General features: G+C 40.4%; 1 long non-coding RNA gene across 1 annotated transcript; it reads right to left on the bottom strand.

The window, feature by feature from the left end:
* Positions 1 to 2692: 2692 nt before the first annotated feature.
* On the bottom strand, positions 2693 to 26108 carry LOC146593015 (uncharacterized). The gene is made up of 5 exons (XR_014896483.1): positions 25963 to 26108; positions 21448 to 21551; positions 15423 to 15565; positions 14314 to 14406; positions 2693 to 2732 (listed from the first exon to the last, which is right to left on the bottom strand). It is a non-coding gene; the product is annotated as an uncharacterized LOC146593015 (long non-coding RNA).
* Between the last annotated feature and the right edge of the window lie 661 nt (positions 26109 to 26769).

The following is a 26769-nucleotide window of genomic DNA, read 5'->3' as shown; positions in this document are numbered from 1 at the left end:
GTTTGTTACATTACCAATGCAAAATATGCCATGAACAAATTAATGGCACTGTCTTAAAAATTCTTTCTTGTTTGAAAGAAGTCTGTCTAAGTAATAATAAGCAAGCTGGACTTAATCAAACAAAACAAGCACCTACTAAAGAGTTTTATTAAGAAATTGTCTTTCTCTTCCATCTAAACAGGGAAATCCAGGCTGGCAGAGTTGTAGTAATTCACGCAGTGTGTTTTGCAGGCCAGGAGCAAAACCAAGTACACAGCTCCAGGGGCCCAGTCCAGCACATTAACTGCTGGACTGAAAAGTTGTCACTTCCAGTGGATGAGTGTGGTTGCAGGATGGCTTCCCAACAACAGAAATTATTACAGAGCCTGATTCTGCACTAGGCTTATTTAATCTTTTAAGATGTGCAGAACCCTTSTATCTAACAAACCATGAATTTGTTTTCATGCTGGGATGCTAATGTTAAATACACTGATGTGATGGATTAGCACATTTTTGTTGACTCATGGTGACATTTTCTAAAGTGCTTAAACAGCAGAAGACTATCAACCAATTAAAATGAATTTAACTCTCTCAGAAAAAAAGGAGGCATTTTCAAAGGTTTCCAATTTGGATACCTTTTCCCATTAGAAATGAGTGAGAACTGAATGTTAACTTTCTGAAACTAGTTTTGAAAATCTCATCTTTAATTCTTCCTACAGTCAGTATTTTAATCTTTTTTCCATCCCAATGTGTTTATGCAAGCACTGTCACTCCATCTTGCTTTCCTAACACTGCTACTTTTAACAAACACAGAAATACTGCAATACTCATATAACCAAGATAACTCCTCCGTTGATATATATGCTGCAGCATCACATTTCTCAACATGTGAGATGACTTGTGTCCAGGGATCTGATGGAATTTCCTGGAATGCTTTAGCTTCTATCTGGCATGTGAGGCTTCTCACTCTCCTTCCTCCTGGTATTTGACAATACCTGAAAATCAAAATAATCAGTGCTACCAGCAGTGAGGACATACATGAACACAAAATCACCCTTTTATCCTTAAATGTGACCCATCTAGGCTGAGGACTTTGCATCCTATTGTGCTCCTCTGTGGGACCTGTAAACAGTTAGATATCTGATATCCTGCTAATAAGGGCATTAGCTTTTGAGATTACTCTGACCTCACCCTAGAGGAATTTACATAACTATTTCATGCAAAGTAGAAGAGCTTCATGTGTTGAGGAAGCGTCTTTGTARCATTTTCAATAATGCCTATAGGATCACTAGAGTTCCTTCTAGCTTTCCTTCAGAACTGGGTCTATCATATACTCTCACTTGCATTGGATACATAGACATCTCTCCCCACCCCCTCCCGCCCCACTAGCCCTCAAGTGTGGGTTAGGTATTCTCTCGGAGCACCTGTTCAGTTGGGCATAACAAAGCAGAGGAACCCAGAACTTGAGAAACSCACCAGACCTTTGATATGAGGTAGATCTCTGAGCAACTCAACAGTTACATGGCTGAAATTGTTTTGCAGGTCAGCACAAGCACAGACGTAGCCAGTGAAAAGCAGGTTGTTGAGGGTCATAAGCAGCAGGTCCATGGTGTTAGGCTGTGGTCAAAGATGCTGTTTAGGCTGCTAGTGATCCACATGGAGATACTGCCTCTTCTAGCCCAGCCCCAGACATGTGTCGTGTCTGGTGGCTACCACTTCCAGCACATCTCCATGCACATGTACTCCTACTCGGTCCAATTCCAACAAGCTTGTTTAGCTTCAATAATTTTCATGGGATTTTTTAAAAACACATTATTTTGGCCAGTTGGGGAGTAACAGTGATGCTGGTAGATCTGAGAGATTCTGGAAGGGGAAAGGAAGGGAGATAAGTAATGAACAGCCAAGAGCAGGCTGGGTTTGGTAGTYTCTCACTCCATACTGGTTGCAGGCAAAAGTGCTGTTTTACATCTGATTACAGCCTTTGTCTTCTAAAGAGCACTGAGTGAGTCCCTTGGTGGATCATAGCAGTTTGAAGAAATTAACTGCTCTCTGCATATCCTACATTTCTTAAGTACAAAAGAAAGATACTCCTTACTGCTCCTCCCTCAGACACTCTGGAGACATGAAACAGACGATTCCAGTCTGGATCCATTCCACTCCAATTATCCACTGTTTTTTGTAACATATATTTTATTTAAATAAATCAGAAGGTTCCATTTAGCATGTTGCATTTATCTTGGCGTACACTTCACACATGCAGAAATTCTGTATTAAGGCTTTCATATAGCCATTAGCAGAAGAATCAGCCAAATGTATCCCTGGTGTAACTCCACTGACTTCAGTGAAGTTTCACTAGGGGTATCCCTGTTCTGTTGATTTGTCCTATTCATTCTCAAAAAAACCCAAGAAAATACATGCTTATATTTAGTTAATACAATGTATTCCCTGTATGATACATATTTAATCCCCTGCACTTTCCTTCATTGACAGCTATATTGCATGCTGGTTTATATGAATTATTTTGCATTTATATGTCATTCTGGTTTTAAAATAGATATCATATCAACACAGATGTTGCAAGAAGAAGCAATGGGAAATCAGGTAACATAAAAATTAAAATCACCATTTGTCCCATGCATATAAGCAGGCCACTTTGAAGTGAATCTGTTGGCACCAGCAAACATCAGAAYAGCAGGAGCCACTTGAGTGATGATAAATTATGAGTGCCAGTCTCCAGAGACAAATTCTTGGCCCTATTAAAATATAAGGGTTAAAGCAGCCATTTCAAAGAGGTGAGAAAAAGCAGATATACTTTGCATGTTGATCCAGTACTAGGTATGTGGGCAGGTCTTCACCTCGTTTACAATTCAGTGCATTGCACCACTTGAACAATCCTGTCTGGGCATGGTCATGGTTCCATATTTGCTGGACAAGGTGTCAAGGGAAGTACTTCTCCACACAGTATTAAAACTAGGTAAACAAAACACTGTCTGCTACAAGACTCACATTTTGAAGCAGAAATTGAAGTAGGAATTGAAGCAGAATGACATCAGTCAAGATGGTGAGGCTTGAGTATCTTCCCTACAAATTAGTTCTTGGCTATCTGCTATCAAATACCTCTATCAATGACAAGGATGGAAACATAACTGTGTTACAGACTAAGTCTACTCTGACAAAAAGAGTCAGTGGGAGTGATAAAGATCACAAATTGGTGAGGCAAGAGCAGTCTGGAGCACTAGCTAAATTAGGCACAAGCAAATGACATGCCTGCTGATACGGGCCTGTATCACTGACAACACAGAATTCTTCACATTGAAGGGGTGTAAAGTGTGCCCCAGCAATCAGTGTCCAAAGATGCAGTAGGTGATGTGGTAGGTGGATTGCTGGGCATCAATTCCCAGGGCCATGTGCTAGTCATTGCAATATTGTTTCTCCGTAGACTCATGGTTCTTCCATGTATTTGGCAGTGATGTGATCTCTGCAGTATCATTTCTATTTCTAGATGCTGAAGAACTGGAGAGTAGACAGAAAAGACCTGACCATGGGAATGATGGGCTTGGGATACATGAYGAAGGCACAGGCCTGAAGGTGAAAGGGTTAAGCAGCTTGTTGGGGTTAGCTTGTCAAGAAGAAGGCTAAAGACTGACCCAGTCACTATCAAGACAGGTAACAGAATCTGATAAAAAGTAAGTTTTTCAGTTTACCAGACATCTAACAAGATTCTGTGGGTGGAAGTTGAAATCAGTCAAATTCAGAGTAAAACTGGCATGCAAATTTTTAACATTCAGGATAACTAACTAGTGGAATTATTTCCCAAGGGCTGCAATAGAGTATACATCACTGGAAATCTTTTCAATCAAGACAGGATGTTTTTCAAACAGATGTGCTCTAATTCAAATAGGAATTAATTCAGGGCAGTCCTGCAGTCTGCACAATTCATGAAGTTGTGCTAAATGTAACCTTCAAAGCTTTGGGCATTTTTTGCTGCTTTAGAGGCCCAAAAGCCAGATTGTATGTACGTAACAACAGTTTTATTTATTGCTAATATACAGCAGTGTGTCAGGAAAAAACATTATTAGGCTAAGCGTTAATATGCTCAGTATCCACGGGGCAGTCACCTGGTGAGTCTCTCTGGCCAAGATGCTGTCAGTCAAGAAGATATGTGTCAACCTCTGTTTCTACTTAGAAAAGGTTGACCCTCAGTCCTGTTGACACACTATATTCCTCCTTTCTGTACCTGAGTTATCAGATCAAGTCAAGTCAGTGGTGGTTTTCTACTTTTTTCCCACTGAATTTCTGATGATCTTACCTCTCTGCTTCAAACGCTTACTGATATTGACTCAACAAGCTCACCTCTATGGTCCCTCTTTGTTTCTGCTTTCTTGGCTTTCATGGTGTAGTAGCTTATAAAATTTCTCACTTCTAGATTAAGGTGGGAGCTACAGCTCATCTCCGGTAGAACTGGGTTCTGAGTCACATAAATGGTTCCAGTGGTACCTTCTGATATGACAGTCTACGAACATACAAAGATCATGACTTCTCCAAGACCTCTGCTCATGGACTGCATCCCGTGAGAACGTGTATCTTAATGACAAGCTTCTATGCAGCTTACTTCTACATAAGGCCTGCAAACATACCCACAAGGCTGTAAATGGAAGGAGTGGTTCCCACCTTACTTCCTAGGAACATCAGCCATGAGAAAGCTGGAAGGTCAATAATTAAAAAAAAAAATCTGCTGTTGTACACAAAAACTGAGGGATGTCTATGAGGCATGTGCTTTAAATCTTATACAGGCAAATCAATGTGTTAGATAAATAGATAGCACTAGGCACTGCTATGCTCTTATGTTTCACATTTCATATCTCTCTTGATAACTTTTAACTACTCAGACAACCCAAAGGCACAGCTATGCTGGGGATAATGTATGTACCAAAGTTCAAATAGCTAAACCAATCCTCCAGGGTGTTAGAGTTGCTTAAAAAACATAGCAGAAAGACTGAATACCCTCCCCCCCCCATTCTCTGTAATTCAAAACTAAAGCACAAAACAAAATCAAGCAACTCCAGTCTAGGTCTTTGAAGGGATATATAATATTTCAGGGCAAAATGTTGACAGAATGATAAACACTCTGAAAATCTCCTGTAGAATAAAAATATTTTAACTATGGGAGTCTCCAGAATGTAAAGTGAAGGTTTTGCTAGCACTGATAACAAATGCTACCRTACTCGGCCTTTAGCGTCCTGCTGTATAAGCCTTTGCTAGCACACCACCACCCTGCTAGCTACCCAGAACCTGCTCTTGCACTCCACTCAACACTGCTGTTGCTAGCAATGGAAAAAAACTTCCTTCAGTTTCAGTGGATGCATAGTCAACCCAAAACTGTTTYTCGTGGATATGCAAGTAATGTTTGTTCTAGCTGTAATATCTCTTTTAAATGTTATGTATTACAGTGCCTGGAAACTCCGCTAACGGYTGTGTGTGAAATTGTGACAGATGGATTACAGAGATAGATAATACTGGACATTTTAATGTGCTTGTAATCTGACCAAAAATATTTCATTTTTATATCCATGGATAACTTTAAAGTGTAAAATGACACAAAGACCCTCCACACACTAGCAGAGATGCAAAAGAATCTGCAAGGATGAAGTTAATTATACATTCATCTACATCACCTTGAYATAAAATTTAAGTGATGTTTCTGAAGGATCATACCTGGGCTTGAGTGCCAGTCACACCACCATGTACTGCCAGTATGTAGAGCAGAGAAGTGTTAATTTTCCTACATGAAGCTCAAGGGAGATGAGGTCAAGTAAATTCATTCCTTTTGCAGTTCCTTGAATTTGACCACTCTGMTGGAACTGCTGCAGCTTCAGAGTGGTGAGGCTGCAAGTGCCATCCCCACTGGCTGCACTGGCGGTACTCTTGAGACAGGTTTGTTTCATGGTAGACACGGAGAGCTGTCCAGTCTGTGAAATCTCTCCATGAGAACGTTATCCAGAGGGATGTGACATGCTTAGAATCTGGCTTAAAAGGGAGAACCCACCTGATGACTTTTGTCTAGAGTTAAAAACCCCTAACTTGATTGCCCCTTTATCTATTTATTTTTGTGGGACAAATACCTCCTCTTCYTTTAGTTGGTACAAAAGAAATTCAGTTTTTCTCTTCTTTCCTAAGCCCCTTCTTGCTTGTCTGCTCACCTAGAGAGCATCAGAACCAGCATGGTTCCCAGAACATTATTTACTTTGGTTCCTTTTTCAAAGAGTCAAAAAAAAAAAGAATTTTACCTTCTAACAGGTAAAATTGTGCAAACAATTTGTTGATTTTGCTTTAAATTAAAGCAATTCCATTCCAGGAGAGTCTGTTTCGGTTTGGATTTTGAGGTGATGTTTGGGTTGTTTCTTATTTGAAAGGGTTCATCCATTCTCAGTCACAGCGGAGACTCAGCACAGTATTACTTAGGTGTCTGCCTGGGGTATATATGTGTATGTATGCATGCATCCTATTTTTGAGCTATTTTAACTTACACTTCATATTCTAGTGCTTTCTGATAAGTAGARTTTATGTCAGAATAATTGGCCTGAGGATTTTTCTTTCCAGTCCACTACATTTCTGGGGAACAGCTACATGGGAGATAATGGAAATGCCACTAGAGTATCTGTCTGACAAGGGAAATAGCAAGAGTAAGGAGTGAACACAAAACAGGGACCTTGTCAAAGAATGTGCAAGTGAATCAGTCCAATCAGTCACTGTGGGTGACGTATCTGAACAAATTGAAGCTGACACAATGGTCAATTTGACTGGGGAAAGTATAATTTTGGATTAGGGTGAACACCTTTAATCTGTCAATTATGGCAGTCTTAAACCTGTAATTGAAAGAGCACAGCACTGCGTTACTCCAGATGTCAGTCAAACCCGTTCACCCTCTTCTAATCACTGATCAGTTTGCAGTCTTTTCTGTATTTACTTATCACACTCCTATTTATTTCCCCCTTTAGACAAAATTATATGCTCCACTTTAAGAAAAYCTCAATCTAATAAGGAGAGCCCTTCAGAATAACACTAGATGCACCTGATTTTCAAGCAGATGGTATTCAGGACACAAGAAACAAAAGAGAGTATCACTATGTATTTAATTTTAGCTCTTACTCCCTGAATTGCTGTTTAAACTGTAAAACACTATCTTATTTTTAGTATGTTTGTATGCCTGAAAAGTGCCAGCCTAGTCGTTCCAAAACCGCAGTCTTGTCTCTCTGAAGTAGTTCAAAATGGGGCAATTTCTTCCTTGGGAGCACCACTCCCTGAAGGTGGTTGAGCTGTGAGCGCAACCTACTTGTCCATCCTGGCCCAGTCTGGAAGAGGTAGGCGAATGATTTCTGTAGACATCTTAACCACGGACCTGTCTGTGATGCCACAGACCAAGAATACAGACTTACAGGACGCAAGAATCTCTTAACAGTTTCAAGAGAAAAATTACTCCATCTCTACCCACTTGTAAGAGGGATGGGCCACATGCTGCTTACAATCTCATGACACTTTTACTCCAACAATGCCTCTTCCAATGTTTAGATTAAAGCAACATGAAATGCATAATTCAATTAGCCTGACCTTGCAATGCACAAGCAGATAACAGAATGATGTGCTGTGTGAGAGGGCCCTCCAGTTCTGGTCAGCGTCTCAGTCAAACTCAAGAAGAGCATTTCCTTATCTTTGCTCATGTTGCAGATGAGCCATGCCTCACACTAAGATCCTTTCCTGAATTCTGAACCTGACATTCTCCATGGCATTTTGAATTCTAATTTCTTTAACTCTTTGGTCATTACAGATACAATTGTTTTAGGTGTTGGAGGCGCCATTTCTATAGCAGCTCTAGAGGGAAAAGGAGAGGCAAACCTCTTGYAACTCTTAACAGTGATCTTGGTTTTGGGAGGCAGTCCACAGAGAAACACTGAACAGAGAAACAGATTCCCATCCTCCAGTAGGATAAAATGCACTAAAGGATTGAAAGAGCTAAGCAAACTCCTTACCTTCAGCATGTGAGGTTGAAATAAACAGGCAAAGAAGCATCCCACCCTCCAGAGCTTCTCAAGAGTAAATCATCCAGACTATTAGTCTTGTAACTATTAGTATCTGTCYTCTACTCTCTCATTATTCTCTGCCTGTCAACTCCTTGTAGGGGCTGTCTATTCCATCCTTCTTATGTCATTATGGTTGCCATGCCCTCCTCTCAGCAGCTCCTATCTGTTACAATGAATAAACAGAAGAAAAAAGAAAGAGAGAAAGAGAAAGGGAAAGGGAAAGAAAGAAAGAGAAAGAGAAAGAAAGAGAAAGAGAAAGAGAAGAGAAAGAGAAAGAAAGAAAAAAGAAAAAGAAAAAGAAAAAGAAGAAAAAGAAAAAGAAAAAGAAAAAGAAAAAGAAAAAGAAAAAGAAAAAGAAAAAGAAAAAGAAAAAGAAAAAGAAGAAAGGAAAAGGAAAAGGAAAAGGAAAAGAAAAAACCCTTGGATTCTCAATTACCAGGAATCAAAAGAACAACAACAAAATTGTTTTAAAAGAAATAAAAGGAAAACTAGTAAGAGAGAACGAGAGAATTTTGCAATCTGTAGATGATTTCTGCTTCTGGGATTGCATTCATCATTAAGATTTATAGGTCAGTCCAGAGCTTAAATAGCAGATGTTTTCTCATTATTTGTCTTCCTGGCTAAGGCACAAGATTCCTTTTTAAGGAGATCTGCGTAAGACATGCAATGAAAACAGAACGGTCCCAGGATCAGCCCTTGTAACCAGCGAGCTGAAACACCCATCAAAGAAAAGTTTAATTTCACCCTTCCACAACAGGAGGAAGTGTGCTTACTCCTTACTTAGACTTACTAAGGACTGATTCTGAAATTTTCAACAGCAGAACTGAATTTCACGTCTTGTCCAGCTGTTCTCCCATTACAATTATGAGCATTTGAACAGTTTCATGTACGAACAGTCAACTTGCTGGCAGGCTTCAGCTCCCCTCTGAGAGCTGTGCTTTTGAGCTTTAATCAAAAGTTGGCGTAGCAAGTACTGTTCTGAATAACATCACTGCTACACAAGTTCTTTATAAAGCATAACCTGTTAGTGCTGGCCTGCATGTACTAATATTTAACAATTCTGCACTATTAAATATGAAGCAAAATATTTCACATATAGTGAAGAGCAGTGTTTTAAGAGGAAGAGTCTCAAACTATGCTGAGGAAAAAAAAAAAAAAGATTGAACTTCTTTAGCTTTTCCCATTAGGTCTGGACTTTATACCTTAGCTTACTTATTACTTTCRGAGTCAGTAATGGAGATTCACAGTCAAATCCTTTCACCTTACTCTCAATATCAGTAGAAAACTCATCTCTGCAAAACACACCTTCTTCATTAAGATCCTTCTACCTACTAAGAAAATTACTTCTACCCATAAGAATTTAGTGGCATAGTAGACCTTTCAGTCTACTAGCATTTTCATTTTTCCTTACCTAGTCACTCAAATTGATCAATGTGGTATCATTTCCATAGGCATCTCTCCTCCAAAGAGCCCTTCTGGTCTTATACTATTTCCTGATGACTAGGTAGCCACAGACCTGAAATGGCTTTCACAGATTCACATACCTAACCATTGTGCTGCTCTGTGCGCAGATCACTGGCCATTTTGTTTCAAGTTGTTTACAAGCAGAGACTCACATGCCTTGCTTGGTCTGGGAAGTAGGGTGGGGTAGAAATCAAAAAACCCTACAAAATTCCCAGCAACTTGATTTCTGAACTTTCTTATTAAGCTGTTTATATCAGAAGTACAAGCAYATGCTTCGCTTCTTGGGACATGCTTCCAAAACACATTGTTCTGTAAGACACATTTCTAACCTCCACAGCTTGTACACGTACTGCAGACTTTGTTGAGTCTCCCTTTTCTGTTGCAATTGGCCTGGAGGGAGATCCCAAGTGTTCCCAAGCCAGCTGGGTCTGGGTCAGACCCTGGAAGTTCTTCTGACTCTGGAACRACAGAGTGCACTTGCTTGTGAGGATCCCTTTTGTAGCTGTTCCTCCTTGACTGTGAGCCTCTGCAATTCTGCTGTTCCAGCTTTACAAACGCTGCTGAGACCACTCAGGCCTCAACATCCTATTCAAAAGCACATACACTTCCAAAGTGATAGATTTAGTTTAGAATCAGAAGTAATAAGAAGAGAAAGAAACACAGGTTTGCATAGCTACCTCACTCTCAAACCACGCACAAGTTATAGCTCTTCAAGGAAAATAGCAAAAGCCTTCATAATCCCTGCAGTGTCAACAGCCTCTTCTTGGGAGTCTCCTTGCCTCTGCAGATGCTGAGACATAAGAGAAACCATATCCTTCCCTGATACCTCAGTCTCTATGCCAGCTGCCCTGCTTCACAGCTTCTTCAGGCAATCAAAGCCCAAACTCCATTGCAGATGAGCTAAACCAAACAGTTCAAATCTTTCACTCTGAGAAATACAACTGCCAATCCCCACAGCAGCTGTGATGGGAAAAGTAGCCCACATTCCAGTGAGATACCATGGGCGATTTTAACTATAAGGACTGCCCTGTGTAAGTGCTGTGTAAACATCAYTCTTCTGATACGGGTCTACATTCAAGGACACTTTTGTTCATTTGCTGCTGGTCCAGACTTTCAGAGTACTTAAATCACTGCACCTTCCTACTCCTTCAGCTAGATCAAATATAACAGTAACTGCACAGGAAACAAAGAACTTCTATTTCATTCTACAGGCAAATAGGCTGCCCTCATCTTCCTCTAATAACTGGCACACACTGTAATGAAATGGTGAAAAGCCTTTGCCCTGCTGTTAAGTAGCTGTTTTATATTCCAGCTGCTACAACTGAGGAAAGAAGAGACAAYCCTGCAGCCCAGCTCAAGGCTTTTGGACTCTCCAGCCCCTCTCACCAACTAACTATTCATRTGCATTGCCTTATAAACAAAAAGATAATACCGCTATACATTGTGTGACTTCCCTCTAGAGTTCACAACATGCTACTCTACGACTACAGGGGCAGTGCCCTCAGTGACAGGGCACCATCTCCCCAGGTCTGAACATGGTAGGCAGTCACAGGGTCCATTGCCAATCCCAGAAAAATGCAAGTGATGAACCAAGTCCACGATCCATCTAGGGTCTCCAGAGAAGAACAAAAGGAGATGGAGTCAGAGACAGGACTGGAGAAAAACTACSATATAGATCTAGGAGATGAGCTGCTTAAACTATGGGTCCAAGATCCATCCAGGAGGCAGGGCCAGAGACARGACAAGAAACAAGCCTACTTACAACATAGCTCAGGAAAGGACTGAAGGCCTGGGCCTGAGCTGAAATGGKACCCTAAGCCCATGGACAGGGGCTGTAGGTGGCGGCCCCAGGCAAATCTGGTTAGGGCCAGTAAGGCCTATTAGGGCACTCAGGGCTCTGACATCCACTACCCTATGGTAGCGTATTGATTTTTGACCTTGATCTTTGGCCAGGTTAGACACTTCATTTAGGAGCTGACCCATCTATTTTACAGAGCCAGATATTCAGATTGACTTTGACTGGATGTTTTAAAATTGCTTAGATCATCTAGATGCTGTGAATACCACAMTGCAAGTTTTACCACTTGCCCCTCTTTAGGGAAGTATGTTCATTTTTCATTGAGGCCCTATGATGGTGCAGGATTCAGCTCCAGGTTGACTATACTCTGGCTTTAATAGTGCAAGTCTCAAAGTTTGCTCAGTCATTCACAGAGCAAGTTGTCTCCTCCAACTGTGTCTTTAACCTCTTTCCCAGGTATCTGCATAGTAACTTAAAGAAGTGTCTTGTAGTGCCAGTGTTTCTAAGCTCTGTTCCACTACCTATGTCCATAAGGAGGTAAAGAAAATACATTTAAAAACTGTAAAGCCAGTGGTRTGTGCAAACCATCCATGTCCCCTGGAAAATATTTGCACTGTTCATTATTAACATGAAAGCTCTCTTGGTAATTCATACACTGCTTTTAGCTCTTCAGGATTCCTTCCTTCTTTGGCTTCCCTAAAGAKATGTGCTCTACAGGCTAATACAAGTGTTCAGCTGAGCTCTAGTCCAGCACTTTTCTGTATTAGGCGAAAATGTTGTTTTCATTACCAATCTCTAGTACTTAAAAAAAAAAAATCCTGTAACTGAAACTGTTTCTCATAAAGTCCACATTGCATAAACAATCACCCTAGGTCTTGGGAACAACAACCAGTACRCACATGGACTGTACCACAAGAGCAAGAGCTCATACTGGCCAGGGCAGAACAAGGACGTGCTCACTTTGAGGGACAGATGGTATCTATTTAACTAAACATTCTTCCACCAAGGCTGTTTTAATGCCCAGATCATTTCTATCAGCTTCTTATCACATTTGGGAGCCCAGCATGCTTCTAGTGGAGGCTGTGTAAGTGCTTCCCAGAGATTGCTTTAGTTTCAGGGATCAAGGCAGCATATCAGCATGAAGAGGAGGTGTGTGTTTGTGTGTGTGGGGAATAAAAACAACCCCATGCCATGTTTGCTGATTTTGAAATGTTCTTGGATGGATTTCCAGGTAGAATATAGATACAAGAACGTGGGAGGCCTCCTTCATCCTCACTCAGTTTGCTGTATGTTCAGGGCCAGGCTGTGAGCCTTTAACTCTTCTATGCCTGTGCACTGTTCTGCAGACGTAACTGAACTCTGCCAGTGCTCAGTCACTGGAAAACCTCACCAGCATGTGTAGCATAGTACTTAGACGAGGTTATTCTGCTTTTTTGAGCTGGTTCACATCTGGCTGCAAAATTCAGCGTAGACATGCAACTTAGCATGGCACTCACTCCTAGGAATGCATCTATTTCCAGATACTTCTGTTGTGAGAAGAAGGTGTTACTCATTCTCACTAAGCGTATCACAGGGTGTCTTACCACTAGTCTGTCAGGCAGAGCTGTTTAACTGAAACCTCTAGTGCAGTGAGGACCTGTGTCAGTCCTCTTCAACTGTGGAARTACCACATATGAAAATATTAGCATGACATCTGCACAGTGTAGCATGTGCCCAAAGTACCTTGATGTGAAGAAGAAGTGTAGGGTGTTCAGGGAGAGCAGAGAGGAAGGTGTGGGACACCTATGAAAGGCAAAGAAAAGTCTCTCCTTTTTCACCAGGGAACTGGCTCACACACAAGTGCAATAACAAGCATTGGCAGGCCAAGCATTGGCAGGCTGCCCAGCATCACTGTACTCTACTTGTAAGTGAACTGTGAGGCTCAAGCAATCTTCTGGGAAAAGTTCACACCAATATATTGTATATTATGTTTTCTCTYTCTCTTTTTTTTGTTTTTAACCAAAAGACTCTCTATTTTCTTCCCTGTTGTATTATGGATTTCTTTAAGATCCCCAGGAGCTGTCCTTTTGAAAACCAAACATTGAGTAATCTAGCAGATCTGTTTTTAAGGTAACAGAGGTAAACCAATAAACTTCTCTTCAAAGAGACAGCCTTCAGAATAAAACTGGAGCACAACTCATTACGGTTTTCTGTTGTTGGGCTGTTTCTTCTTTTTTCTTAGATAAAGCCAAGAAACTGGGTGTGAGAGAGAAGCATGCTATTAAAATGCTATCATTATCTATATGGTGTACATCTTCCATAGACTAGAAGCCAAAGAACCCCAGACTTTACAATAACGGTGAAGTAAAAGGGAAAACATTCCAAAGAGCATGTTTTGTATTTGTTCTGGACCTTTCAAAACAAGTTTGATATGGTTTTACAAGATAGTCCTGGTCACCTCACAGACGCCAACTATAATTCCCAATGTAAATTGAATGTGCACACAGAGATTTTATTATAAGCATGTGAATCTGTAGTGCTTGAAGAATGAAGAGCCACTTGTTCTGTGCTGCAGGCAATAATAAGATACATTAATTTTTATTTTTGCTTATCTCCAAATATGGCTTTTAAAGATTCATAAAAAGAAAAATTTCGTAAGTTCACAAAAACCATGAACACATTGGAGAAGATTTATTTGACAAATCATGAGCAATCAGCTGGAAACTCGGTAACGAAAATAGGCCCATCTATATATAACTAGCCCAAGTAATATTCCTCATTGTTTCACAAAGGCAGATACTGTGAATTTATTAATATTATTTACTGTTGTTGTTCCTAATTAATTTTACTCTATTAGTGCTCGGAGGCCTTTGCTAAGCTGTGTGTTGCACTGTATGAGGTTTAGGAGGTGAAGTTAGAGTCTTTTTGCATATGTGGTGGCACCGCACAGAAAGTAAACTCAAAGCAAAACATGATGCAGTTCACTCAGCTTTGATTTGCAATGGTATTGAGTACCTGTAATTCCTGGAGACCTCATAAGGAGTTTTGTGTGTTCAGCACTTTCGAAAGCCAGACTGAAGTTCCTTGATACACTTCTGACAACAGGTCCTCAGAAATTACAGACAGAAAAGAATTATTAGGTTATCAGGCCAAATTCATCCCTAATGAAAACCTATTGAAGTCAGCGGAATTTCATCAGGGATAGATTTACCATAGAAAGATTGTTCCCCATAGTATATTTGGAAGTGTTTTGTCCTATGCCGTTTTAATTAGCTCTACATCAATTGAGGCACTGTACAATTGTTTCAATCAGCTACCCTCGCAGAAAACTATCTCTAGCTATCCTTGTCCGTGTTCCCCCTCATCACCCCTGCCTCTTATTACCTTTTTCTCAGCCCCTCACTATTTTATGTCCAGTTTGGCTAGTGAATTTCCCAGGACAGATGCAGCCTTCTTTCATGTTTGAGAAGGACCTAGTCTGTTTTGAGTTAAAAAAAAATACAAGAAAAAAAAATTCTTACATGGAAAAAAACAAAGGTGTTTATGAAGCCTCGAGCTTTTCTTTGTCACTCCATCAATCCCTATATAGCGAGGCTACAGTTTTTCCACCACATGTTTTGCATTAAGATGGACATGGAGACTTTAGTCTTAACTTTCCAATTTCATCATTGACTCAATGGATTGTTAGAGTGAGTGGCTTCACTTTTCAATTCTTTGCTTAACCATGATTACAATGGACACAGATATGCATATATAAAACATTTCTTAAGTTGCTTCATAGAAATTAGAAGAGCCTTTTAAGTTCCTTAGTGAAAGCACAACATCACAAGGCAAAGCACTGTGTTATTATTAGTACTATTGTATTTTTATTTTCATCATTTTAACCCAAGCATTCATCTTTTCTCTGATCCTTGCCCATCTTTTCTTTACCTTTTGTGATGAAAGTTCTATCTAGATTGGATCAGTTACCAAAATCCCATCTACCTAAAGCTGCATGTGTTCATTTCTGAGTCACCATGCAACAAGCAAGACAATTTGCTTGAGGAATCAGGAAGACCATGCAATATAGCCATGTTTTCTATTGTCTTAATGCTCTTCTAAAACATACACAGACATATACTCACTTTAAAATTAACCACAGAGCTTAATTAGGCTTCTTCTGATCATGCTTAGAGGGTTCCGTGTTGTCTTCCTGTGACCATTTCATCAGCAATGTGCCGCATGCATGTCACAGTGTGGGATCTCATCACAGATACCTGCTCTCACCCTGCAAATACAGATTTTAACTCCTTTCTCCAGAAAATGATTTAATTACTTAATTATTTATTTACTCATGCATGCTCTCCAAGACAGAGTCCACAGCTCTGCTTGTTTCAGGTGGCTCCTGCTATTTTTGAGGGGTGATCAAATAGAATGCTTGTTGAAAAGAATGCTTTGCCATAGAATTCTCTTTGACATTCAGTGAGGACATTCCATTAACAAAGCGAGAAAAGATTGACAAGATGAGAACAGTTACAGAAGGAACTGAAGAAAATCTAGATATGGCAAATACAGTCATAAGATTAATTATTTGTAGTTTCTTAAGCTCTCACTATGAAGGTACTTAAAGCTGTACTGAGCAACTTGGTTCTCCTCCACTACAAGACCATAGATCCAGGAGAAATGTACTGTAATAGCCACCTCTAACATGCAAAGGAAGGTGAAACCAACTTAACTTACTAAAGCCTTAGTCTAATTTTGATCTGCACCAGTGGTTATGTTTCCCTCAGGTGCTAGAAAGGGGGGAAAAAAGCAGGAAGAAGATGAAAGAAGAGAAACTTTTGGCTCTGCGTAAACAATGTATTTAAGTCACTTCAGTCAAAATCATTCAGCAGTTCCTACAAAATCCAATCATGGACCAAAGCAAAGTGCAGCTAAATGAAATGTTATATATTGTATCCGGCAAGCAATCACCATACTTGCATTCTCATTGCCCTCAACAGCACCTGCATTCTTTGATCACAGTCCTTTTATGTGCTACGCTGTATACAAAAGACCAAGCCAGCAATTAGCTATTCTAGCACTGGATCCTGAAATCACTGTGAATGCTTCAGCCCTTTAAAGAAACTCTAAATAGAAGGAAGTTGCAAACAAAGTCCAGCTTGTGTATTTTATGCCAGGTTCCCACAGCACTGTAGATTCCTAGAACTTAATTAATGACACTTGCATCCTGTATGCCTTCCAGAGTTTTAGTGGAAACTTTACTGGTCAATTCAAACTCTGACATCTTTTGGACACTTGTCTTTAGCACATTGGGCAGTATCACTAGTCTCTGGTAGGAAAAGACAGGATTTTGCTGCTAAGCATGACTCATCCATTATCAATGAGAGGGACAACAAGTGGAGAGGCAAAACATGCATCATCTACTAGTCATCATTCTCATACTTCCACTGAAATTGTATGCTCTGTAGAGGAACTAAAATGGGGGATGAAAATGAAAACCATGGCCTAATATACCAGCATTTGGGAACTCTGCCAATGCCCCTAATTAAAATTCTGTACTAATCTCTTCGGGGAATCCAAGAAATTCTTTCAGAAAATGGAACATTCTTCTATGCACATCCAACTACTTATCCTATAAGAGTGAATATAAAGGAGATTGTATACGATCAGGCAGAGGTCAGTGGAGTGGAAAGGACAGTGTGAAAGCTACAGGAAATGAGCCATGTATGAACAAAACTACTGGAATTCCTTCTTGAACCCCGGTTCACACAATGTGTAATTTTGCTAGTCCTGGTCTAAAGATCATTACATTATTGAATGACTTCATTAGTTTCAGTGGATTTTAAATCAGCTCCCAAAACAAGAGAATATAAAATCGGTATTTCAATTTACAAGGTATGCCAACATGTCCTTTCCCTTCTTTTCCTTTTGTCCTACTATCATTAGAGAGCTTGGTGAGAGTGGTTTCAGATGAATGCGAAGTACAGAGGCTGGATTAGAGAGGGTCTAGGATAACACCTCATACATACATTGGTGTAAGGCAATAAACAACGCATTCAGTGTTGTTAGAGATGCAATTAGAGATGAAAGGAAGGAAAGAGTTGGTAACTGGTTGGTAATTGGAGAGGGAAGATATTCTGGCAGATAAGTATTTTGAAGAAGGGAAAGACTAAAGCTACTTTTCTTGTTAGTTAAAAAAAAGTCGGAGTGAAAACTTAAGGGGAAAAGTAGGGTGATATATATGTGAGAAGGAGAGGTAACTAGAAGGTAAATAGAGTAAGTGGGCAAGACTAGGTTAGAATCTCATTTGTCTGGGTGGAAGAAAAGAGACAAGACAAGTAGGAAGCATATCAAAAGGCACAGACAACAGGAAATCAAATTATATTTACCAGTTTTCTCTCTGAAGAAAGCATCACAGTCCTAAAAAGAAGAAGGCAGTAGGAGAGAACTCTGAAAGATGAATCTAGGCTGGCCTGGCAATGAGTAAATCTTCTGATTAGCTGTGCTGCTGAGCTTTATAGGTCAAACGATCTTATTGTGAGTTCAAATTATTCAGATCCAAGGCTTTTGTTTGGCCAACGTGGAGCTATAGGGTTTAATCCTTCATTGCCTTACTCTTTACATAGCCCTGACATTCCTGCAAATTGGCTGAGGACTGCCAAAGGGAAGCGGAGGCACAAGCATGTGGGGCATCGAGCCTCTGCAGGGACTACATGCAAACCAAGACAGTGGGGCTCAGCTCTCTTGGCTAATTCTCTGAAGTAAGCAAGGTCTGCAGTGAACTCAAACAGGATTTTAGCTCCGGTCCAGTTCTCATTCRGACAGCCTTCTCTCTTCTCCCCTGCTTAGAAACACACAAAACTTCCTCTCTCCTATTCTTTTCTAAAGGATCTTTCTGTGACTAAGCCATTTATGTGTCTATATTACATGTAATTCTCTGATGTCAGATGAGATAACAGAGATAATCCTCCTAAAGGATTTGTGGCATTATAGATTACAACTTCCATTTGTATGTTGTGTGCATTGCCTTCAAGAGGCCTTGAGCAATGGTAAAAGATCGCTGTATTCAGATTAAAAAATATTTGCATTCAGCACAGCCTTATTATAGGTTTAGAAACACCAACAACCCAGCTAAGCGACCAGCTGTTCCGATCCTGCTATTTTCTTAATCCATGCAAAAGTAAAATTCTATTGTGGTCAGTGGGAGCCTTGCCAAGGTAAGAAGATTTAAGCTATTTTCCTTGTGTTTCTTCACCTGCATTTTCACTATAAAGCAATCACTTAGAAAGCAGAACAATTTATTCCAGAAGGTAGTCATCTGTGTTTCACCATTGCATGTCCAAGCCAGAGTAAGTACCTGTGCTTTTTTTTTTTTTTTTTTTTTTATAAGCAGAAGACGGCATAGATACTGATGAGACGACTGGAGTTAAGACGTGTGTTCTTGATATCTCAAATCCTGTTGACATAAACCAATGGGAATCTCAGTGGGTTTCTGTTATGGCTCAGGAGCATACCTAGGGCTTAGATACTGAGATACTGTTGTAAATCTACCCAGGGGTGCTGGATCTGCATATGGGTCCTCACTAGGAATCTCTCAGGAAAAAGTTGAACAGTTACAGCTGAACTGCCACTCCAGAACTCAGTTTCTCCATGAGAATGTGCATTTAATACTTCCAGGAGGAGATAATCACTAAGAAGATCTTTAGTTGCATTTCCTGCTCTGTAATGCAAGCTTCTCTAGTGAAGGAACTGAACAATTTTGGGAAACACAGAAGAGCAACACTCAGCAATCTCACAATATGACTATTCTGACACACAGCCAGTTCTGGCTCCCAAGCCTGGAAGACAACATAGCTGATCTCAGTTATACCGGATGGTGTGAAACAGTATTCACACAAAAGCATATCCTGCTTAGCACATGTGGAATATTCCTAGGAGGAACATGGCTACTGATGAGTTTGGGTGGTGTTAACACAGATATCACGTACAATATACTTYTGTCTAATTATTAGTGTATCTACGTTCTACTGAACCTTGCAGTGATCATTCTTTGATTTCTTCTCCTGTGAGAGCATTCAGTAGAGTGGGGAAAATTTACATGTTTGCTCTCTAACTATTCAATGTCAACCTCTACAGCAAAAATCTGTTTTCTAACCTCACTTGTCCTGTCATTTTGCCTGCTACAGTTGCTCTCCTGAATATACCAGCAATGTTCAACTAACAATAGCCATTTCCAGTGTGGAACAAAAATCCGCAACTTCAAAGAAGTTTAGGCACCTCTTACTTAAGCTACTTTGAAAGAGCGTAATTTTGGTATGTAAAAGCAGGCATACGTCTAATGGAAACACACCTCTTGCAGCTTACGTCTACATGATTTAGGAAGTTACAGGTCTCAGCTGTTTGTTGTCTTTCTGACTCCCCTTGCTCTGTTGAAATCACCACTGTGACAGCCAAGATGAAGTAGCTGACTGTGAGCATTCCTAGTCCTTTACAATACAGAGCAAAACTCCTTAGCTTAAATCAGCACTGACGGGAACTAACTTCTTAAACAGGCTTGAACTTGATCCCTGTGAGCCCATCTGACTGTGCCCGGGATTGTCTAGTTCAGCTTGGAGCCAGAGCATGTACCCTATTATCAGCAGCAGCAGCTCTACATCAGCCAGCAGCTGGCAGACGGGCCCTTGGGGACTCTTCTAGCCAAGGCTAGCGCAGCCCTACGGTTGCTTCAATATATTCTTTCTGTGCAAACCAGACGCATCTCTGTGCAAATGCTGTTATTGCACAATGGGTGTTACTGATTGCAGGAAAGAGACAATGCTTGGGCACTGGACATGTTGTTCAAACATCATTCTAGTCTTTTTATATACTCTGATTAAAGCCCTTTACTTAGAACTGCCATCACATCGTTGCTAGCTACTTCGAGTGCACAGAGAATATCTCAAATCCTTTTTTGTCATTCTTCAAAGGTTGAACTGAATTGTATTTGAGTCCTTAAATTTATTGTGTTTGTGACATTCTCTTAATGTAGATTCTGGTTTATCTATAGTCATATATATCTACATATGTATATGTAGATATACATCTACATGTACACACTAGCATATTGATAGTACCCATCTTTTCAGCTACTACATACATTTTCACTATTAGGCCATTCAGTTTCTCCACTACATTTCCAGGTCATAACCCTACTGTTACAACAATACTTAGCCCTTGACTTCCTAGCAGTATTTCTCTGGCAGTGGTAGGCAGACCTGTTAGGCAACCAAGAAATCTAAAACAAAGTAAAATTGTTACAGGGAGAATATGGGGCAGGCAAAAGGCAACCAAGAAATCTAAAACAAAGAAAAACTGTTACAAGAAGGATATAGCGCAGGCAGAAAAGCAAGTGGAACTAACAGACCAAAGGCCTGAGGAAAAGAAATAAAGAGAGGATGAGAATAATAGCAACATTCAGAAAGATTTGGTCCCAGTGTGGGTAATAGCAGCATTAGCTGATATGACTAGGGACAGTGCTCAGATCAACTGGAAGTTCATCTGTTGCATAAGTATAGAATGAGCACAGGGCTAAATCTCTCAGCTTCCCATGTTCAAAACATGATACACAATTAAGCATAATGGCAGAAAGTAAGAAATAATAGAAGGGATTAATTACATAAACCTGGATGCCTCTTTTAGATGCCCTAATTCTGTCCCAGAGGACCTGTGCTAACCATGCCACTGTCTCAGATACCTTAGATCTCCACATTTAGGCTACTGAACTCTATCCACTATCTCCTGTTTTAGGCCTTGACCCCATGCTATTCATCCTTGGGAAYAATGAATGGTAACAACCTCCAGCCAGAGAACAACTCTAACCAGTTTGAGTTACAGCTTGACTTACAGCAGCTCAGTGATGACCCAAGTTGCACCCGTGGCCCACTGACAGATCTACCTCAAGGTAGCTCAGTTCTCTGCCTGGCTCAACCACGTGGCYGCTTCTAACCACTTACAGTCACTGCTGTTCCCTGTCACGTGTTGAATGCAAAGCCCATGCAACTGAGCACCGTCATTTCTCATAATCGCAGCTGTAGAACCCAGAAGAAACAGCATAATCCATTGCCAGGCATCCCCATTACCATAACTACATGATCGAAACTTTGCTACAGCACAGCCTTTTCCCCTTACCCATTCATTTGTTTTTCACATGGTCTCTTCCAGTCACTGCTCTTCCTCGCCCAAGCTCTCAAGTGGCCATGACAGGAATGCCTGAGGAGATGAGATAGAAGCACCTACAGCAAATAAATAAACCAATAAAGCAATAAAAAGACCAAGTGAGTGAACAAGGGGGACATGAGCTGTACAGAGGCTTGAAGGCCAGCCCATAGAGTCACTCAGTCTAGACTCCAGATGTGAACGCAGAGCCTCAGTGAGTGCAATACGGGACTCTGAAAATAAATCAGCCAGATGTCTCAAGGCCCAAGCTACAAATCCTCACAAATGGTGACAGAGTTGGCTGTTGCTGTTTGTAAAGCTCTGCTTCCAAGAGAATCAGTGGTCATTCAGTCAGCAGCAGTTCATTTTTGCTGCCAGATGGGAGAAAAAAACAGGTTCAGAGTTGCAGTTAGTCTCATAGCAAACTCAGCAGTCAGTGGATGGGTCATGGAGCCCTCTGTGGGTACTGAAGTTAGCTCAGAATAGCAATCCGGGGAAAGAACTGAAAAGATTATGAGAAACAGAAGCACATGATCCTAAACTCATGAATAGCTTAAAGGAACTGACTACTATGTTTGGTGTCTGAATTCATATTTCTGTCTTCAAGACCCTTCCCATGCAGTCAGCTAAACCTATAGATGTCTAACATTACACAGCAGAAGTACCTTACATTTCTGGAGATGTCTGTTATACTGTCTGTAAGGAGCTTGATGCTTATATCTGCAATTTCACAAAGGATTACTTTGCCTATCTTAGGTTTTCCCAGAACATGCCTCCTAGACGAGGTGCCTCACAGAAAGTGGCACTCCTGGTCTGAGTACATCCACCTTTTGGTCTACTGGCAGCTGTATCTCTGCCCTGCAAGACTAGAGACTGGATTCAGCTCCCCCCTCTGCCCAATTTATAGCAGAGAACAGAACCCCTTTCTCCCAGGAAATTTTCCTATTAGGCTACAGTGTATTCTAAACTGAAGCTTTCCCATTCTGTTGAGTTTATCACTCTCCTTAAAATATTTAAGCATTTATTGCAGAAGGGGCTAGAACCTGGGTCTCTGCAGTGAAAGTCCTTATATAAGCCACCCTGTCATTGTTCTAATTCAGAATATATCTATTTATGACCCAAAACTTGTTCAGCAGATCACTCAAAAGTCGAATTGGCTGAGTAATTTATGAGATGATTTGTAGGCAAAAGCCCTGAGCTGAGTTTACGCTGATTCACAGGGATAACATTATTTATGATTTTTTGTTCAGATGTAATTCATGAACATGTTTCAGTGTGACCAAAAATTGTCTCAAGATTTACAGTAGGATTTTTTGTTCCTGTGTTTTACAGTGCCAATAGAGAAGTGACTTATATAGTATAAAAGATAAGCTTTTAAACCAAACAGCCCAAAAGAATTGGATAAGGAGACATGTGCTACCAAAATGGTCTCCTATTCCTGTTGTGCAGTTATACCCTGAGGTGTGGCCCACTGGAAAAGTATCTAAAATGGCCATCATTTTTCTCTCCTCATAGGACCTAGCTCACAGAGATAACCTGGAGTGAAAGAAGGTTAGGGTAAGTTATTGCATTACTTCATATTTGCTACAGGCTAAGAGCTCATATATGAGCAGCAGCTGATGCAGGATGACTAGTTAAGCTGCTATGGCAAACCACTTGGGACTCTGAGCCCTAACTAACAGCTGCTTTTTTCTCCTAAGTCCTGAGGGAGGTCAGACATCTGCCAATAGATGTTCTGAAGAATACTGGGCTCCCATTGTGGTATAATTCCTTTGAAGGTTGCAGGGGCTAACTGATTTACACCTGTATTGCATCTGACCCTCAAAACCATAGTTAGATTCCACTTAGTTCCAAACAAGATGTTGGAAGAGCTGCTACTTTTGACCCTGGGTCTAAACTGATTTATCTGTACTGACAGGTGTATGGTTTTAAGGTTTAATTTATTTATCTTCCTATCCTGAGCATGACCTCCCCCCMAAAAAACATAGCACAGAAAGAGCTGTTTGGTGGCCTTACATCCTTTTCCTTTTTATTCTACACTTTCCCAAGAGAAAAGGCATTGAATATAATGGTCTAAATAAGAGTTAACTCTAAGATCTAAATATTGAGCAGTTCATTCAGACCACATCCTATCATTCTTCTGCTTCTTTGGTAATGAATACACGGCATCACCATAGCTGAAAGTTAAAGGGGATATTTCTCCAGGTCCCTTAGGCTGGCTTATCCAGCAATTGTGTTGGCAGTTTGGAGCTTTTCCCAGGATCTTCTATGGCCAGGGATGCCACAGGCCATTTTATTAAATGTCAGTGCCCACTGCTATTTCTTTTTTTAACAAACTTAGAATATTATTTTCTCCTGCTTCACATTAAAAGAGAACCTACTTAAAGGTCTTCTAGGGGCAATTCATTCTTTAGGAAAGAAACAGCATTAAAGAATTGTACATGTAACCCGGCTGTGCACCAGTTTGCTATCCCCCAGGATGAGAAAGTCACTTTCCTCGTCTTGCCCTCAGATCTGCAATGGTGTAGCAAATCTTCCTTCAAGACAGGCTCAGAATTCACCTTAGACTCAGAGATGCCAACTCCAGTGGGTAAATAGTTAATCATCAAGCAGAGAGAAATGCAAGAGAAATGAGCCTTTTCATGTTACTGTACAGATCTCAGAGAGATAGAAATCACGTAGACAAGTGAAAAAATAGGTGGTCAGAAACAACTTTGAAGGATGTACAGAAATTCCAAAACCCTTATCTCTGTACCCTACAAAATCAGAGTCCCTCCAAATGACAGACCACAATACCTTCCTCTCTTTGGAAGATCGCGCAAACACAATAGTTATCTGATAGACCAAAGCTACATTTGTCAATGCCTGTGGTCTTATGAAACTTTTGGGAAGACATAGCAAACCATTTTCAGGGAAATGGTACTTCACTTACTCTCCAGCCATCAAAGAATGTTTTTTCTTCCTTTCTGTTTTATAAAGTGCTGTCAACACTTACAGTGCAGCTTATTGTAAATACACTATAATAACAATTGTGTGCATTCATCTCTGATTCAATTCCTATGTAAATTTATGTTAATATTTATGCAGATCAACCCTGCTCCCCTTGGTCCTCGAAAGTTGTCAAAATGACATATTGGTTCTGAAAAGGTTGTGTACCACTGACCAGCATTTTTCTATCTCTGTTCATCTCTGTTCATTTTTGCTGGATATATCAGTGAAATCTTTAAGGTGGAGTTACAAAGGACTAGTGTCTAGAACCATAATTTGTTTTTTTTTTTTTTTCTATTTCACAGCAGAACAAATATTCACAGGTAAGTTTTTCTGAGGAACAGGATGATACAGTGGAGTTTTGCTAGTGACCCTTCAAGAGCTGATATGCCATCTCTTAGGTAGAAAAGCAATTTTTCTCTCTAGTATTCAGTAACCACTGAAGAAATGCCTASCAATTATGGATAGCTTTCCTCCTTTTTTTCCTGGCTAAATTCATGCAGTCTTTAAAAGAGCTCAGAAAGGACACATGTATTTTATTTTCTCCCTTTTAGTTTCCCTTTTCTCTGTTTTAGCATAGAATACACTTACTTTCCTACTGCGTGGGCAGCCAGAGCTGTTCTGAGCACCCAACTCGCACCAGTGGTGAGGTCGCTGGAGTGCTACAGTTGTTCTCTGCCRTCCTGCCTGAGATGTTTGGCTATGACACTTTCTGGTACTTTGCAGTAAATAGAAACTAATCTTTAGTTCATTACAGTGCTGATTCCCTATAAGGTTCTCAGGCACTTCTTAAATAATCACAGCAGGACCTAAATGGGACTTTGAGAGATACATAGGCTCTTTACACGGGGCTGAATTTCCAGTAATCCAAAAGGGAATGGGGAAGCTGCTATCAGAAACAGCAGGCGCCACTATAGCTGGTGAGGAAGGTACACCAGACAACAGAAGTCCAATTGCCAGGAAGTATTTTTACTCCTGCAGTTCACAGCTGAGGACTTGATCTTGACCTTTGATACATAAACCAGATTTGCTCAGTTGCAGCATTTGTGCTTGGAGGGTAAGATTGTGCCCAGAGCTGACAAAGCTGGAAGCTGAGTCATCAGTCATGAAGTAAGGCAGCAGCCTCCTGACCAAAATCAGATACCACTCCATTTTCACTCTAATAATGCTTAATGGGCTAAGAAAGCCAGTGATTTTGGAGAAAAACAAGTAAGAATAGGATAACTGTACCCCRTAGAGTGATAAGAAACTTCAGTCATCAACTCTATTCAAGCCTGTCAGCTGGTTTTAAGACTGACACTGAGACAAATCCTTTTCTCTCAAGCTCTTCTCACTTGACTCTGTTTCAGAGTATTATTTCACTCTACTTTTTAATCTCATTTTATCAAAGGAAATTTTAGCCCCAAGAGCAAAACAAGTAAAATAAAAGCAATTAGAGTCTGGAAGGAATCTGTATTTTTCCTTTGAAATAGAGCCCATGTCACACAGCTTTCCACATACCTTGTTCCGCATAGGTTCCATTATGGCATCCCATCAGGCCCATTCAAACCAGGTTGCAGAAATACTGTGGCTGGGATCCAACGCTGCCTTTCTTCCTGCAATAGCTGTTGGTGGTGATTTCATCTCAATCATTTTCTCTCTCCACCTCTCATGCAGCTGCCTGCCTGTCTTGATAGGACCAAAGTGTAGCTCATGGAATCTATATGATAATCACAAAAATAGTTATTTCTGCTGAAAAATGGATTTAATTCCCCCTCTAAACCTTTGTGGATTGCCAACTGGGGGTGTGAAACCAGCTGGCAAAAGATGCGTTCATTTCAATTTCATGACTTTCATATACTGCAGCTTCCTGACTTTAAATGGTTCCTCTCCTCTCTAATGAGAGCACCAAGGCCTTGAGTAACAGCTCTCCCTTTAAACAAAGTTATAAAGTAGCTTTTTTCTATGGAACCTTCTCTGGGGAAGTTTGAGGGCTTGCTCAACCCAGGGCAACCTAATACCTCTTCTTTCACAGCATGAGCATTTGTCAGAGAAAATGAAGAGCCAGGCTTGGTGAAGACTTGTATCCCTGAGCACTCTACAAGTAAGTGGCACAAAGTGTGGGAAGGAAGCTTGGAAGTAGTGCTGGTAAAACAGTCAAAAACTAATTCTATCAATGTTTATGGAACATAAAAGCTTGAAATGGACTCTGCTTTATTTATTTATTTTTTTGAGTCTTCCAATCTGCTKCTTATAAAATTATTTTAAAAATGCCTTTTTATTTACTGAAAACGTTATCTTTGTATATTGCTTATAGGTTGAAAAAGG

Source organism: Rhea americana, unplaced genomic scaffold (assembly GCF_003343005.1).
Source record: "Rhea americana isolate MKP2758 unplaced genomic scaffold, rheAme1 scaffold_31, whole genome shotgun sequence".
Taxonomy (NCBI): Eukaryota; Metazoa; Chordata; class Aves; order Rheiformes; family Rheidae; genus Rhea; species Rhea americana.
Note: the sequence above shows the minus strand (reverse complement) of the source record. Positions and strands in the feature narration are given on the sequence as shown.